Source organism: Sceloporus undulatus, chromosome 6, assembly GCF_019175285.1.
Source record: "Sceloporus undulatus isolate JIND9_A2432 ecotype Alabama chromosome 6, SceUnd_v1.1, whole genome shotgun sequence".
Taxonomy (NCBI): domain Eukaryota; kingdom Metazoa; phylum Chordata; class Lepidosauria; order Squamata; family Phrynosomatidae; genus Sceloporus; species Sceloporus undulatus.
In genome coordinates this window covers 83,076,009-83,092,626 of record NC_056527.1, presented here as the reverse complement: position 1 = coordinate 83,092,626, position 16,618 = coordinate 83,076,009, and the positions used below count along the sequence as shown (strand labels likewise).

General features: G+C 41.9%; 1 protein-coding gene across 2 annotated transcripts in view; it reads left to right on the top strand.

The window, feature by feature from the left end:
- MEIOC (meiosis specific with coiled-coil domain) overlaps positions 1-16,618 on the top strand; it is a 111,320-nt gene that overhangs the window by 62,317 nt on the left and 32,385 nt on the right. Inside the window, exon 2 of one of the 2 annotated variants that reach the window (XM_042472981.1) lies at positions 13,304-13,398. The gene's annotated coding sequence lies outside the window, so the exon portion shown is untranslated. Of the gene's footprint in view, positions 1-13,218; positions 13,399-16,618 lie in introns of those variants that run through there. The other variant, XM_042472984.1, reaches the window with a different exon arrangement.

Below are 16,618 nucleotides of genomic sequence, written 5' to 3'. Positions count from 1 at the left end.
AGAATTTGAATTAGCATCCCTGCACATGCACAGTGAGGACAGAATCGGACTGTGACCTTTTTATATTTCTGACGGGCCTTGCCTCCAGTTCCTGCCTTGTTTCACGTTATTTGTTCATTCATTATTCTTTATTTCACATTATTTAGGCAATTCACATTATTTGTGCATTCATTACCCCTTATTTCACGTTATTTAGGCAATTCATCAATTCGAAATCAGTCCAAAGCAACCTTGTACTTGGTTTGAGCATTGGACTATGACTCTAGAAGGCAGGGATCGAATCCCACTGGGTGACCTGGTGTAAGTCACACTCTCTCAGCCTCCTCAGAAAACGGCAATGGCAAACCCCATCTGAATAAACCTGCCAAGAAAACCCTGTGTCAGGGTTGCGAGAGGAAAAGAGAGAGCCAATTCCTTCCCTCCAGTTGGAGAGGATGAGTTTGCAAAGGGAAAGAGCTGGAAAGGGCTGAGAGGAGGAGGGAGGCAGTGTGTGTGTGTCTCTGGGGGAAGGGCTGCTTCATCCCCAAAACAGCTCCAGTAGCACTCTGAGAGGAGAGAACAGCCCCCCCCACACACACACATGGAAGGAGGGAGGGAGGGAAGGAAGGAGGGAGGAAAAAATTGAAGCCAGCAAAGGATCTTGGGAATTGTAGTCTGATTAGAAGGCAGTCCAAGGGCAACTGTGGCCTGTTACAGACAGCCAAAATAAAGCTGCTTCGAGTCACAGTGGCGGTATGATGTTTCAATGATGCATGCGTCCTAAGAGTCCAGAAGCCGCACCAAAGCCACGCTCCAGTCCTTAGGGCTGGAGTGTGGCTTTGGTGCGACTTCTGGACTCTTAGGATGCATGCATCATTCAAATACCATACCTCCACTGTGACTCGAAGCAGCTTTATTTTGGCTGTCTGTAACAGGCCTGAGACATGCGTTTCATACCTGCCAAATTCTAATTGAATGCAACTTTGGAATGGAACGGGATTTGTAAATTCTGTATTTCCTTGAATTTACATATCTCTCAGTTAACCCTGGATTGGGTTCTAAATTGACCTAGCATCGACTTAGATTATGTGTGATAACCTCTCGTGCAATAACTTAAATCCACCTGATTGCATCCGGGATCACACTGCTTTGACCTTCCAATTTCCCCCATGTGATAACAGCCAACCTTTGCTTCTGTACAGTACCTCCAGGATTAGAGTATGTGCACTTCTCAATCCCTGGTTGAATCTACACAACAGCATGTTCTTAGCCTCTTCTGAATTGGCTTCAGATTACTGTATTCTTGATCCAGGTCATTCCTTGCCATGCCACACTAGTGTTTTAGCCCAACTCTGAAATTGTTTTTGTGAAGTGTAAAGTCAGAATAAGGGAGTGTGCCAATAGGGTGCATTTGGGTCTCTCATTGGCATGAAATCCACTACTGTTTTAGTCACATGGATTAGGATAAACTGCAGCCCCTGGGATTTCATTTTCTTTAACTCCACATTTTGAAAATATTCCCCTCAAAAAATAAATCCCAAAAGCAAACTTGATTTTGCCATTTTATACAAGGGGTACCATTTTACTATGCCATTGTATATAATTATATTTCAGCATCTATGGATTTTGGTATCCACAAGAGGTCCTGAAACCAAAACCTAGTTGATACCAGGAGCCCAGTGTATTATTTTTCATGGCAGTGGCTATCTCGGCTAGCTCTTAGATAACAAAAACACACTGCTGTGGAGAGGTACATTTCATTTTAAGAAACAATAGTTTAATTTAAACTGATGTAGGGCTCATAAGGATGAACTTGACCCCCCCCCCCCCAAATTGTTTTATTCCTGTCCATTGCAGGTTTTGTGTGTGTGTGTGTGTGTGTGTGTGTGTTTTGAGATCTACGTGATGTTTTTCTCATTCTGAAATACTATATTCCCAGGGAACTCCCAGCATTTACAAGGATAAGGAAGGCAACTCCCAATACTCTGGGATTATCCCAAAGCAGATGTACCTTTGTACCTGCATCTCATTTCTCCTTGCTGAGAAACATGCACCCCTCCAGTCCCTGCACTGGTCTGAGGCAAATAGTGTACTGTGGTGTGTATGTACACATACTCCCAGACTGGAAAGAACAAAAAAAAAAAAAAGGTTTCTATGAAAAAAATAACAAAGTCAACATGCCCCCTGCCTGCACCCTTGCTGCAGTATCAAAGCTGAAACCAGAGTGTAGACCACATGCAAAAACGATGAAAGAAGCACTGCCTTACAGGGAGAAAAACAGAACAAAAGGCAATCTTTATTATCCTAAGTTTAACCCATAAAAGCAGGAAGCAAGGAGGATTTGACTCAGACGCAACAAATGTCATATGTCAACAAAGGGCTAGAAATGGGGCTGAAATGCATGTTCAGCATAGAGCAGATTAGCTGCTAGTTGCTGGGACACACAGATGGGAAGCGCTTTTCTGCCCATGTCTTGCCTTAGGTATTCCCATACACTTATGGGAACAGAATGCTAGATGAGGTAGGCCTTTGGCCTAGTCCAATATGGCTCTTCTTATGCTTTCATATTTACACACAACCTTCCCAATCCTCTTTTCCTGTTACAGCTCTTTAGATTGTAAGCCTAAGGAAAGGTCTTGAACTCAATGCCTCTCTACAGCTTTTCCTTTCCTAATGAAGACTGGATTAAAGTTGGTTTAAATAAACATATATGCCATTTGGAGGTGGGGGGAAAAACTTTTCAGCCAGATTTGCTAGATTTCATTCCCAACCCTGTTTGTTTTCTGCATTAATTAAGCCAACTCTGTTTTCTTTCTTGATAACAAGGGCATCCCCTCTCCCCTTTGCCTTCCTCGGCCCAAGGATTTCTCAGGAACTGGAATGTCAGAAGCAGCCTTTCAAACGAACACCAGAATGTTTCTCTTTCATCTGCCTGTCTCCAGGGCTCTGCCCTTACTCTTTGGCCCAAAACACGAACCAAAAGCCTTTTTATGTTCCCCAGACAGTACTCCATTACTTCCTTTTCTTATTCTCCTCCCCCCTTTTTTTCTTGCCTGTTATACCTTTTCCTTTGACCACTCACTGGGGTAACATTAAGCTCGCAGCAGTTCTGCTCAGCATAAACCTAAGCTGTCTAGGTGGCTGAAAAATTCTGGCCAGCAAACACATCCATAGATAAATAACCAGGGACACAAATAAACCCACAAGAATTAACAGTCTTAAAATCAAAATTTTAAAAATGTAAAAAAAATTGCTAACCCATGACTCCCACATTTTATTTTGGGCCTAAACCAATAATCATGCACACAAGCAGAGGAGCCACAACGTGACTTCACTTTCCAGGCTTGAATTCATAGCTTCGAAACTGGTTATCAGTGCCACGATTCAATCCTGCTACACATGCTGCTGCACATATCTTTAAATAAGGGAAGAGGGGGGTTATTCACACATTTTTGTTTTGCAACGTGACTATGTGATGTGAATAATCTCAGTCATGCATTCCCATTTTGTTGTTCACACTATTTTTTTATCAGAACCACATCTCTGTGCATCACTGCAAGTTCTGTTGCTCACATGTGTCAGTTGTAAGATTGTTATAATTTCTTCTTGAATTTGTTGTCTTGTTTTACTGGGGTTGTAGGCAAGTGCCCTTAGTGATTTATGCTTCAATTCTACATTTATTTTGACCCATTTAAATCAGTGGGATGTAACTGATTTGAGACTGAAATCTAAAGCATATTTGTTTGCAATCTGGAAATTCAGTTGACTGGAGTTACACTTCCTTCCAAGTAAACATGCATGGAGCGGATGTACAACCCCACTGACTCTGTGCATATTTATTCTGGAGTAAATCCCACTGATTTTAACTGGTTGATATAAGAGCTTCAGTGTTTTGCTTTTGACTGTAAAGATACACATAGACTTCAGTGAAATCATCTCCTCAGTAGGTGTGTTTGAGCTTCAGTATAACAGTGCTATTACTAACTCAAAGTTCTGCTGGCTTTGTTGTGGTTATGGTTGTGTGCCTTGAAGTAATTTCCAATTTATAGCGACCCTAATGAGACCTTATCATGGAGGTTTATTGGCTAGATTTGTTTAGAGTTAATTTGCCTTTGCTTTCCTCTGAGGCTGAGAAAGTGTGATTTGCCCAAGGTCATCTAGTGGATTTCCATGGCTGAGCAGGATTCAAGCCCAGGTCACCAGAGTCATAATCCAGCACTGAAACCACTAATCATACTGGCTCTTCTGCTGGTTTTAGTGGTAGCATTAGTCCTTTTGTTGACATGGAAATAATTTTTGTAGTAAATAGGAGGAAAGAAGATCTGAGAATAAGAAGTGGTTCTTAACACTGGGTCCCAAGATCTTGTTGGATTATAAATCCCACCATCCTAAACCAGAAAGCCCAGTGTTCAGAAGTCCTCAGAACTGTAGTCTAACAATTTATGGGGACAGATTAAAAATCACTGTTCTAATATAGAAATTTAGATATACAATCATGAGAAGAATGGACAGTAAGGAGGATTGATACATTCTGATACAGGCAGCTGGAGCATCTAGACATAAACATAATGTCTCCTTCAGAAGAGAAATGTTAACTGCAATGGTTTTTGTCATTGTTCAATCATGTATTTTGTCTGAATTTGCTAAACTCAATTCTCTTCTTCAGCACTTGATCATAGAGCTTTAATTTATAAAATGAGAGTGCCAGTGCTCAAATTTCAGCAGTTCTACTTCCAGTGCAGTGTAATTGGTACTTCCAGTTTGCAACCAGAGCCACTGAATAGGATGTAAACCCTACCAACATCTAAGGGTAATCCCTTAATATGCTCCATAATAATCCTGCTACTCAAATGGGTCTGTTTCCAAAATACTGTCTTTTCTTAGTTTTGTGCTGATACTTATCTTGAACCTGGATCATCTGATCTGCCTGAAGGTACTCTGATACTGGTTCACACAGGGACGTAGCCAGGATTTTAGGAAGGGGGGGGGGGTTCCAGACTAAGTGCCACCATTATAATGGGGCTTGAGTGCAGCAGCGCAGCAGCACACACCATTCATTTTTCTAATGGAAGGGGGGGGGTCCGGACCCCAAGACCCCCCCTTGTCTACGTCCCTGGTTCACATTTGGTAGCAACAATGGTTTTGCATTGGCAAATGTGGTTTCTGGGTTTTGGACAATTGGTAGCCAGTGCTACCAAAGATGCTAAGTGCATTTGTGATGGATAAATGGGACAATGGCAAAGTCACATATTGCAAGCTCCCTCTCAAGAGAGTCAGAGAGGCCATTTTGGAATTTGGAGACAATCACACACAGACTCGTAAAACTTCCATTTATTACAGATTAGGAAGCAATGTCATGACAGAAGAAAAGTGGGGAGCTTCAAGCATCTTATTGTAGTCAAGGTTTATCCCTGGAACCTGTTTTCAGTATCAGTGCTCAGTCCTGAAGTATTTGGGAAGGAGATGTTCCAGACATGTTTAATATTAACCTTGTGACAGTATGTTCCTAATATTTGGCAGAATGCAGCAGGTGCCTCAGATAACAGATGGTGAGAAGTGCTAGCAAGGTACTGGAGAAAAAGGTTTTGAGGGACTGTGCACACCGGCAGGAAAGACTGGCCTAGGGGCAGAGTTGGAGCATAGCATCCATATGACACATGGCCCAGTTTTGCCCCAGGGAGGCGTGACACTGTGCGCTGCACCACACAGCACCCGGCATCACGCTCCTCTGGCACTGCATCCATATGATGCAGCACCAGTGCCATAAAGCCGCGGTGTCAGAGCTATTGTAGCCTTTGCAGACGCAAAAGGGAGCTGCTTTATGCAGGTCCTTTATTGCGACCTGCAAAGGCCAGATCAGGGCCGCGGTGTGTGGTTGTCATGGCCCCGATCTGGCTGTAAAAGGGGCAGTTGCACAGCCCCTGAGTCAGCCTGTCCTATGCTACCTGAGACAGCCTTTTCCCTTTAGCATCTGTGGAAGACATTGTCTAATCACTAGTTTTAAAGAACAATTCAATTGCTAACTCAAACTGTATTTGTAAATGAAATGGGGTGGGGGCTGTTTTGTTTGCTCTCAGGCAACAAAATATCTCGGACCTTGACACTGACCAAGCATCAGTAGCTTGTGTATAAACGTTGGGTTAGGAAGTGCAATTCCCATGCAGATCTCTGGGATCAGAACTACATAGTTTATCACAAGGAGGGAAATTGGGACTTTAAACAGTGATTCACCCAAGAAAATTGTGCAATTGACATTAAAACACTATTAAAATGAGATTAACACAAGAGCCATTATGAGATTAACACAAGAGCCTGTGAATATCCAGGGAATAACCAGGCAAAAAACATCAAAAAGTAATTCACGGGAAAATCTCGTGAATGATTTGCTGCTGTTTCTTGCCTGGTTATTCATGGGCTAAAGGCACTTTAATCATGTTTCACCATGACGTTGTGTGAAAACCATTAGCGCAATTGTGTCAAAATAACAGGTTGTTCACAAGATAATATCACTTTGAACATGACGTCATGTGACAACCAATAGCGCTATTGCAGGATTATCACCGTTTAGACTTCTAATTGCCCCCACCTCCCGTTGTGATAAACTCCAGCTTAGATGTGAAACAATGGACACTAGACACATCTGCTCACTGTGGTGGGTCTTCAGGGCTGTTCCCCAAGTTCAGTCTAGCAAGCCAGGAATCTTAGTCTTGGAGAAGATATCTTGGAACAAGGAGCCACTTTTAGGCAATGAACCCCTGTGAACTTGAGGCAAGTTTTGGGGTCAGCAGGCTGGGAAAACCTATGTTTGAACTTATGTCCGATCTTTGCTCCTAGTTATTTCTGGGCATTCCTCCCATCCTTCTCTCACCATTATGAGTCAAAAAGGATAGATCAGTTTGTTTTCCCATGGGGCACAGAAGGCCTGCCAAGGGCAGGGAGGATATGGCATTTTTACAAGCTGTTTGCTCCAAAAGTACAAAGAGGATACATTCCTGCATATGCTCTTATCACTTGAAGCATAAATATTGAGGAGGAGGAGTGTGTAAAACCAGGGGAGGCCACTCAGAGAGATATACAGACACTAGAGTACAGTGACCCAAAAGATCAAACCAAAGGCGTATTTATGTAATTAGAGATCCTGGGATAATAACTTCTGAATTCTGAACATATTTGCATGTCCGAAGAAAAATGAATAAGAGGCTGAAGTAACTTGAGGGGGAGAAAGAAAGGAAAGAGATCTAGATGGATTCTTTTCATCCCAGGATAAGTGACTCTGGTGGGATACAGACCGCCCAAAACGGGCAGTCTCCCACCACCCTAGTTTGCTCTGCGGGGAAGCTGCAGCCTCCAGACCACAGGGCTTCCCCGTGGAGCAAAAAGAACCCTTAAAAATCGGGTTCTTTATGTGGCGCCATTGTGACGCTGCAATGCGCCAATGGCCCTGTTTAAATATTTGAAGGGATGTCATATTGAGGAGGGAGAAAGCTTGTTTTCTGCTGCTCCACAGAACAGGACCTGGAGCAATGGATGCAAGCTACAGGAAAAAAGAGATTCCACCTCGACTTTAGGAGGAACTTCCTGACAGTAAGGGCTGTTTCACACTCTTCCTCTGAGTGTGGTGGAGTCTCCTTCCTTAGAAGTCTTTAAACAGTCCTTCCTTAGAAGTCTTTAATCTGTTGGGAATGCTTTGTGATTTCCTGCCTGGTGGGGGATTGTGATTGGATGGCCGTTGTGGTCTCTTCCAACTCTATGATTCTATAAAAGGGAAAGTGTGACATCTCCAATGGCTATAGGTACAACATACACAAACCAGACAGTCCAAAATAGGGCATGGGATGAAGGGGGAGTGAAGGGGGCATGTAGAGGAAGCATGATTGTGCATTGCCACTGCTCTGATGCCCAGTGGAGGGCCACAGGTGAGACTGTGTGCACGATCAAAGGAGGAGGCCACCAAATGCGATGGCATTAGGTAGCAGGCAGTTGCTAATGGTGTGTTCCTGCGACAGTGCACATAGATGGTACTGGGAGGTTTTAAAAACAATTACCAAGCATCGTGCCTTGATGCTGCACCATGTGGTTGTGGCATGCACATGCAGGCTGCCCTGGGAGTGGGCAGTGTGGTCAGCTGGGTCTCAGCCCGCTCTCAGAAGAAGCAGCTTCAAGCCCCTCTTTTCTGTAATACACTCCCAAAGACCTTTGTGCTGAATCTACTAAAATCTAGAGAAGAAGGTGAACACTAAGATGTGGGGAGCAGAGCTTTTTGTGTTCATCTGCCACTCCACCTTTCAAGAAGACCTTATCTGTTCAAAAGCAAAAAACAGGCCCCAAAGCTAACATCCAGACTGACTTATGAATGTGGTCAGAGGCATTCCAATCACCATTTTGATCATCATCTGTTAGTGCCACTACTACAGTTATGTCACACAATCCTAACACATGGCTCACCCTCATCTTTAGAACTTACAAAAAATAGGCTTGAAGCTTTCTAAGTGGCAAGTGTACAGTTAGTGGCCATTTGTTCCCATGCCCAGCCTCACATTTGGCATGTCTGCCTGTTTGCAGCTGGGCATCTTTTCCATTTCTCTGTTTGCCTGTCCCTCCTGCACTTCTGTAGACGACTGCTCAGACTGAACCAACATTTTTTAAAAGAAAAAAGAGCAAGCCAATGTAAAGCCCAGTAGAGTGTGAGTCAAGGAGGAGGAGGAGGAGAAGGAGAAGGCATAACCCAGCCGGGACACAGAAGCCTTTGTGGGGATTTCCAAGCATTCCGTTCAAAAACACTTCATATATCAAGTGCAAGTCCCTTCTCTTGGTGTAGGCAAAAGGAATCAAAGGAGGCCATGGGGCATCTGAATGGGGGTACTGGCAGAGGAGAAGCAAGAATTACTGGCTCCCCTATCCCACTTTTCCTTCTTTACTTTTACCTGCCCACCTCCTCCTGCCTATCACAGACCACCCTTTGTTGTAACTTGCTACAAATGCAGGCCACGAAAAAAAGTGGTTAAGGCAGCATTCTTTATGCATGGTTCCACTGAAGTTTATGGCACTTAAGCCCTACATAGCTGTGCAGGATTATTAGGGCATCACTGTAGGGAAGCAAGCAAGAAGGATTAATTCACCATAAAAGCCTTTGCAAAGGACCATAGCTGCCAAACACATAAACCAGTATATAAGCACAGCCTGGCCTGAATACCCTAAAGGCATCAGATCCTGTCTGATCCTAGATCCCCCCAGTTAATACTGCAGTTAAAAATATGCCTTAGTGAGAATCCATTATGATTCATTAGGGTTGGTGCCTCTCCCTCTGTCACATTCAGTAAAACAGCAAAACCTGTTGCCTCAGGAGGAATATTAGAACTGGACCCACTGGACTTTGGCAAGTGACAAACTCTCAACCTCAGAAAACCCTGTAATAGGTTCAACCTTAGGGTCACCATAAGTCATAAACAACTTGAAGGCACACAAAAACAACAAAAATGTATCACACATCTTTCCATCAGGCAGACTAATCTTCCCACTTTCTTTGGGAAGGTAAGAAAAGTGAAGTGAGAGGGAAACAGAAATTTCTGAACTCCAGTTCAGATAGTTGAGGTTGTGGAGCAGAAATACAGTTAAGTTTATGGGAAAAGGAAAGAATATAGAAAAGAAGGGGGGAATGTGAATCTTGAAATTAAATGGAGTGAGAGTAAGTAATTTGTTTGCTTAGCTGATTACCAAACCCCTCAAGCAATCCCCTTGTACTATATTCATTTGACCTATATTGAAAAAAAGGTGCTTGGAATCTTGGGGTTAATATAGTTTAGATTCATTTCTATTAGATATTACATAAAAGTATGATACATAGTGGGCCCTTGTTATCCACTGGGTTTGGTTCTCAGACCTCCCATGGATACCAAAACCTGTGGATGCTCAAGCATTCTTTATATAAAATAGCAAAATCAAGGTTTGTTTTTTGAAATGTATATATTTTAAAAAATTAAAAAAATATTTTCAAGCCATAGATGCTTGAATCCATGGGTAAAGAATCATAGAATAGAACATAGAATCACAGAAGTTGGAAGACACCGCAAGGACCATCCAGCCCAAACCCCTGCCATGCAGGAACTCACAGTCAAACCACCCCTGACAGATGGCCATCCAGCCTCTGTTTAAAGACCTCCAAAGAAGGGGACTCCACCACTCTCCTAGGGAATGTGTTCCACTGTCAAACAGCTTGTACTGTCAGGAGGGTGCTTCTAATGTTGAGGCGGAATCTTTTTTCCTGTAGCTTGTATCCGTTGTTCTGTGTCCTGTTCTTGGAATAGCAGAAAATAAGCTTGCTCCATCCTCAATATGACATCCCTTCAAATAGTTAAACAGGACTATCATATCACCTTGTAACTCCTTCTTCTCCAGGCTAAACATCCCCAGCTCCCTAAGTCGTTCCTCATAGGGCAGGGTTTCCAGACCCTTCACATTTTAGTCTTTAGAACTGGAGCGTGGCTTTGGTATGGCTTCTGGCCTCTTAGGACGCATGCATAATTTAAGCAGCATACTTCCAAAGTGGCCTGAATCAGCTTTATTTTGGCCTGTCTGTTTGGGCCCTCAGTGATCTTTCTTCGACAGATTTTAATCCCTTTTCCAATGTCTTTTTTTATATATATAAATTTTCTAGTTCCTTCTCCTAATTTCTTTGCATAACCCTAAAAGACATTGGATGCAATACACAGAAGCTATATGAAAGAGATGAAAAAATGAATGATTCAGGAAATGAAGAATCATACGAACATGAACCTCAGATTCTAGAAAGCAAGCTGGAAGGTGCAATAAGAGAATTTAGGAAGAGTAAATCACCTGGAATAGATGATATTCCAAATGAACTGCTACAATTCATACATATAGAATAAACTCCAGAGTTAACTAAAGTATGTTGACAAATATGGAAAGCAAAGCACTGGCCAACAGACTGGAAATGGTCAATATACATCCCCATCCACAAAAAAGGAGATACAAGACACCGCAGCAACTATAGGACCATAGTATTAATTTCCCACACAAGCAAAATCATGCTTAAAGTTCTGCAACATAGACTCCAATTATATATGGAAAGAGAAATCCCAGAGGTGCAGGCAAGGTTCAGGAAAGGTAGCGCTACTAGGGATCACACTGAAAACATACAATGGCTAATGGAACGCATCAGAGAATTCCAAAAGAAAATCAGCATGTGCTTTATAACTATAGCAAAGCCTTTGACTGCATCAATCATGAAAAGCTATGGAATGCTCTCAAAGATATGGGAATTCCACTACATTTGATAGACAAGAATATTGGAGAAACAGAATTGTTCCCAGTTGGAAAGGGAGTAAGGCAAGGATGCATTTTATCACCCTACTTGTTCAACTTGTATGCAGAAAATATCATACGAAGAGCAGGATTAGATTTTAAAGGAGGAGGAGTGAAGATAGGAGGAAGGAATATCAACAACGTAAGAATTTACAGCGCTTCATAAATAAAGGTTAATAATAATAATAATAATAATATGAGGATGACACCATATTACTAGCAGAAAACATAGCAGACTTGGGACAATTACTAAGGAGGGTCAAGGAGGAAAGTGCAAAGGCAGGATTGCTGCTGAACATTAAGAAAACAAAAATTATTACCACGGAGGACCTACCAAACAATTCAACCCAGACAATGAGGAAATCAAAATAAAAGAATTGTTTATCTTGGATCAAATATTGGTCAGAACAGAGACTTGAGTCAAGAGATAAAAAGAAGACTAGGAATGGGAAGGGCAGCAATGAAAGAACTGGGCAAGATCTTAAAGAACAAAGATATACAATTGAGACTAAAGTTAGAATTGTCCAAGCCATTATATTCCCCATCACCATTACATTCCCCATCACCAAGTATGGATGTGAGAGGTGGACAGTGAAGCTGACAGAAAGAAAACCAATTCATTTGAGATGTGATGCTAGAGAAGAGTGCTGAGGGTGCCATGGACAACCAAAAAACAAACAAACAAATAGGTTCTTGAAAAGATCAAGTCTGAAATCTCCCTGGAAGCCAAGATGATTAAACTGAGGCTGTCATACTTTGGTCACATCATGAGAGGCACAACTCATTGGAAAAGATAATAAGGGCCTGTTACAGACTGCCAAAATAAAGCTGCTTTGGGTCTCTTTGGAGGTATGCTATTTAAAGGATGCATGGGTCCTAAGAGTCCGGAGGTTGCGCCAAAGCCACACTCCATTCCTAAGCACTGGAGTGCAGCTTTGGTGCAGCTTCCGGATTCTTAGAATGCATGCATCATTTAAACAGCATACCTCCAAAGAGACCCAAAGCAGCTTTATTTTGGCAGTCTGTAACAGGCCAATGTTAGGAAAGGTAGCAGGTAGTAGAAAGAGAAGAAGACTGCATGCCACATGATTAGACTCAATTAGAGAGGTCACAGGCTGTTTCCCCCCTACCAACTTGGCTTGTTAAGGGGGAAATGGCATTGGGGTTTAAGAAGAGAGGAGAGTGAAGAGTCTAATTCAGTTATTTCACCTTGCAAATGGGTTCTCTTGCCTTCCTACATTTAGCAAAGTAGCACTGGGAATCTTTTTTTTTGTGCATTAATAACAATATATGCACAGATCTGGTATGATTTATTTAAACACACATACATGCATGCATGCATACATATCGCTAAGCCTGCCCCCAATGTGTAAAAAACAACTTGCTCAAACATTACAGGAAGAGAAAAAACAGATGCAGTTTGGACATGCAAAGCTCTTGGAGTACTAAGTAGTATGATGCACATAGCCAACAATAAAATATGATATTACAAAACAAAATGGCCTGGAATTGCATCAGTGTGTGCAAAGTTTTACAAGAACTGACGTTTGCAGTTGGGATCAAGCCAGACTTTTTTGGGGATGCATGATTCAGTCTCTTCAGGAGCAGGCATACTGCAAACATAACAACCAAGATCTCTTCTATTCTATTTTGTTCTATTCTATTACTTTATATATAACCCGCCTTTCCCACCTTACTCAAAAGGTCATCTGCCATTCCTGCAAACTCAACTGCCAAATAATATTGAAAGTCAAGTTAAAAGCTAGCAAATATTCAGATAGTCAAAGTTTCTTATATGTCTGGAGTAAAAAGAAAACAATTGTGCTAATTCTTCCTGGCTGCCATAGCTGCAACCTGACCTCCTGACATGCTCTCCCTTCACAACCACCCATTTCCTCCAGTCCCAATCCTGGCTTTAAGACATACAGTAAAAAAATAAAAAATACAATCTTTTCCAAAACCATGGAAAAAAATTGAGTTGTTTTTTTTTTAAATGCCCCAGAATCTTCAGAAAAGGAAGCAGAAAAAGTGAGACACCTTAGTACATCTAAGGAATGCAGGACCTTGTCTTTATCCAAAGTGTGGTATGGAAAAAAGGTAGGTAACTCAAGTGTTCATGACGTGAAATGATGAAATAATTTTTGGTGAAAAAGAAATAATCAGATTGTAAAGCCACTACTTCAGCCTGAAATACTTCCTTGTAGAAGGTTTCCTTGCTATAGAAAGGATATCTCTTGCACAACTCAAATGACAAGATAAAAGTTTTATCCTTCACCTGTTGGGCTGTAGAATTGCTATGTCTAGATAATATACCAGCTGAGTGAGATGTGAGAATCTGCACCTGGCCCTTGCATACTGTAAGTAGGATAGAGATCCATGACTGGGATGGCCATCATAGTATATAATAATTGTTATCCATTAATTGTTATCCGTTATCTTATTAATTAGACTTTTATTGTGAAAACTCTCATGTACATTCATACAATTTTTCATGCAGTCCTGATGTAATTTTCCATTTGTAATGCTGACATTTCCTCACTGTGACTTTCATTCTTCATTCTACAGAAGAAAGGAAAGGTTTAGGCAATGAAGAAAGAAAAGCAAGGGAACAGTGTAAGAGACAAGAAAATGAGATTTCTGTACAAGCCAACTACAGAAATACAGTATAGCAATTTGTACAAGATGTGCTGCACTTTTTCATCCTCAAAAATATAGAAATGGAATACTAAGGGTGAAAGGTCAAAGGATATGAGTTGCTGTGTGGGTTGCACTGTCCATTTTGCTATCTTCTATGGAGGGACAGTTTAAGACATGTTCAGGCCCCCACACCGCATCAAGTTTAAGTGATCCCATAACATTAACACAACTATGGGGGCTGAGCAGATGGGACAGGATAGCATGGGTCCATGCTATTCTGGCCCATGCTCACCAATTAAGTCCCTGGGTCAGCACAGGGATGGGTGGGTGTTTACACACCCATCCCTGCACTGCTCTATGACCTGCTACCAGTGCATGCTCTTTACCTTTTTGCACCATTGCTCATACTGAGGCCCCCCCCCTTTGCCATGACTGATGTGGAAACGTGGCACCTGGCTGCACCCACCTGGCCAAGCACCCTGTTTCTGTATCAGACACAGTGATGGGGTGGGGGTTCAGAGTAGGAGCAATGGTGTGACAAAGTAAGGAGTGTAGGGGGCTGTTTAAATAGCCAGGACGTCCTATGTTGTCCCCAGGAAACTCTGCAGCAAACCAATGGGTTAAACTGACCTGGAGTAAAGGTTGTTTACCCAGGGATTGGGCCAGATCCACTGGATCCCTGTCCAGTTTGCCAGGATTGGGCCTGATCCTGGCCCCCGAGTTTTGGCCTCCATCGTCCAAATAGGATGACAGGGGATGGGTGGGAACATGGGCCTTTTGGCCTGTGTTGACAACTCCTGTGTGAGCTGCTAGAACTTTAGAAAAATGTTTGTTGTTGATTTATTTATTCAGAGGTTCCCCCTTAAGTTCTAAACTCTACTTTATACAGCTTGTGTATAAATCTGGCACTACTGTTTTAGCAACACAAGACACACAGCCCATTTCCATACTACAGTATGTCTCATTCCGCTGACAGGAGTCAATCCAAGTTCCTGCGGTTAAATCCAGAAGAATTTTAAAAATTAATATTAAGGAAAAGATATGAAATAATAAAAGACATACACAGTAGTGCCCTTGGAAAACTATAATTAATCTATATTGAAACACCGATCTTTTATCTTCCCTTTCTTTCTCAGCGGGGGGGGGGGCAGGTAGGAATCTTGGAAATCCAAGTGAGCTCCACTGCAGATATATGCGTGCGCATGCAGCCACACACACAACATATCAAATGGTAGTCTCCTCACAGACACACCTCCTCTCTGCTACTTGTTGCTCAGCCTAGGTAATTGGAGACAGAGCATTGGCCTCTGGGCTGAGTGGAGGATCCTTTGTTCCCCTTTCTGGGGCCTTCTTGTTTTTCTGCCTCTCCTGAAGCTAATCCAGTAGAGAGACAGACCCACAGATACACAGAGACTCCCCTGCAAAGCTCACTAGTTAAATGCTAAACATATAATCTACCCTGAAAAATTACCTTAACAATGAGTTGGAGGGTGGGCCTTGCATTCAGTGATGTCTGATTTAAGATCTGGCCACGGAAAGCCAAAACTGAACAAAAAGAGAAGGAGACCATACTCTAGACTTGGCTTCTTTATTGTGGATTTGCTCTGAAATTTCCATTCTTTGAGCCAAACAGACTTTGCACGCTGAAGCAGATCTACACATAACTCTTTGGATCTTCTTTTTCTCCTACACTGTAAAGGTTTTAACGCATAGAAGGCAGAACAGTGCCTTCCCTGATGAATTAGGATTTTACTCATTTGTATTGACATGAAAAATTCATAGGCAGGGTCTGTGGAGTCTTGGCCCACAAGGAAGAGGGAGAAAAGTAAAGTTCTGGCTAATTTACTTGAAGTAACATAGAAGGAAGCATTCTAAATAAATTAGAAGTAAATTTTAGAAGTAATAAAAAGTGTGCAGCTAGCTTTTGGTTCAATATGAAATAAAGCTGAACCCACCTTTTGATGATAGAGAAAATTAATGCAAAAGTAATGGGATATCTGACAAACACCAAGCACTTCTTTAAAAAAATTGATAAAATGTGAATTTATTGCATTAGTGTTTTCGTTGTTGTGCTATGCCCTCAAATAATTCTGACTTATTGTGACCCTATCATAGTTTTCTTAGCAAGGTTTATCTAGATGGAGTTTGTCATTGCCTTCATCTTAGGCTGGGAGAGTGTGACTTGCTCAGGGTCATCAAATGACTTTCCATGGCTGAACAGGGATCTGAACTCTCATCTCCCAGAGTTCTAGTCCCAACACTCAAATCATGACACAATGCTGGTTCATATCAATTCTTAATACAAATAAAGATACTAGGACATGACTCGCTCAAGGCTATTCCACACTATTTCTACTCACTTCCTCAAATTCTGGTGTATTAACATAAAATTTCTGGCTCTGTCCACATTGCATCTCTACTGTATGCAGAAGAGATACCTAGGACACGTAGGTTTAAGAACGAGACTTTTCATATGATGGAAATTATGGCCACACAATCAAGAAAAATACGTGAGTGATTCTAAATGCCTAAGTGGGTTGAATGTGTGTTTATCAAATAGCATATTTGTATTTTGCATGCTCCAGTTCAAACTCAAGAGTAGTTGGCAGTAAGGCACAATGGGGTCCACACATGTTAAAGAAAAAAATTAGAAATTCCTCTGATTCTAGCCAACACATAT